The following is a 1,783-nucleotide window of genomic DNA, read 5'->3' on the forward strand; positions in this document are numbered from 1 at the left end:
GAAGCCTACCTCTGCTCTGCCAGCATGTGGTCGGCCTGGCTGGAATAAGCTTAAAGGGCCTCTGAGCATATGAGACAACAACACACACATGCAGTCTGAAATCAGGCTTTTTTTGGGTGCTTGAACCCGTATCAAGAAATCAATCTAGAACATAGAACAGCTGTCAGCTCCTGACAACTGTATATTTTTGCGCAGGTCAAACAAGTGGGCACGGCCTACGAACAAAAAGGCCTGGACTGAGGGAAAATGACGTAAGAGTTGCGTTTGACAGCGGGCAACGAGAGAAATAGGCCATTTCCGAGTTCAAAACTCTCATTTTGAAAACGAGGCTAAGTGCGAAACCTTTGTTGTGAAAATGAGTTTTTTTTCCTATCACTGGCTTTGCACTTAACCTCGCTTTGAAATAGAGGTTGATAAGGCAATTCGGAACCGGCCCATCTGCAAAATGCAACCTTTATCATCGTCATCATCAACATCATCATCATCATCATCATCAACATCATCAACATCATCATCTCCACTCCACTCGAGGTTCATCTCCACTGTTATTATCAGTCATCATCATCACCATTCATTTCTATCTCTTCGCTCCTTATTTAGCACTTTTCATTTTCCAATAGTGTCAGACCTCATGAGAATACCCAACGCCTATAATTGTTTAACATCAACTTTGTTTCCGGTCGTACTAGCTAGGAGTGCTGCCAATAACTTGGATCTCCGCCATCATCAACGCTTTCGAACGTTATTTTTCTGTCAAATTGCTTACAATTAATATTCGGAATAACCTACTACTCGCAATCTACGTCATACTTCTTCTTTTCAGCTTTTCAAAGACAGCTTTCAAGATTTACTTACATCTCTTTATGACTAATTTCGATGTTAAACCCGGTCGGGTTTCACACAGGGGCACCCAACGGCAATTTTCGGAAAAATATCTGTTCGGAAGACGATTTGAGAACTAGAATTTTCGGAACATTTGTTGTAAAATTTCTTGCTTGCCTGCCTCTCCTAGGATTTTCGAACATCTACAAAATGGTATAATTACCCATTTTAAACGGATATTTACCCTAAAAAAGGCCACCTAGAATTTTCGGGAGCCTTTTTCGGGCTGAAATTTTCGAGAAGGTAAGTTTTGATCCCTATAATTTTCGGATCACTAGACTTTCAGCTAGGAAATCCGAACAGATGAAAAGTTTTTAGGGGATAAAAATATGCCTATATCTACCGTTTAAATACTAAAATACGTTCAACAATGCTATGTTAAGAGGTTTTGAACTATATCCTCGTTGGGTGCCCCTGTTTCACAGCGGTCGAACGAGTGAAATTTGCAAAAGTTAAGCGAAATACTTCAAAGTTAAGGTTGCTACTTTCACTATCGAAAGTTTAAGGTAATACCAACATCCTGTTAGTTTGCTAAATGTTTTAAAAGTTTAGTAAAAATGTTCTAAGTGATTGAAAAACGATGCTGACGTTATTATCGGCGCCATTTTCAAACATGATTCTCTTTTAGCGCGAAGCGTTTTCAGCGAAAGAAGCTCAAAATTTTGAGAAAAATGGAAAGATAGTTATGTTGACTAACTGATTTATACACCATTGCCCATTTTTCTCTAACTGGTAAATGAAATCGCAGCAATAAAAAACAAAAATAACGATTTAGACGTTTGACCGCGGTAGTGGTGCGGATAGTTGTTTTGTTACCCTAGTATCAAAATATCCAAGGCGTTATTAACGGGCAGTGAGGAAACTGAGAACGAGAGACTCCAGTGCATGCGCAGTTGCACAG

This window comes from Porites lutea, chromosome 7 (genome assembly GCF_958299795.1).
Source record: "Porites lutea chromosome 7, jaPorLute2.1, whole genome shotgun sequence".
NCBI classification, from domain to species: domain Eukaryota; kingdom Metazoa; phylum Cnidaria; class Anthozoa; order Scleractinia; family Poritidae; genus Porites; species Porites lutea.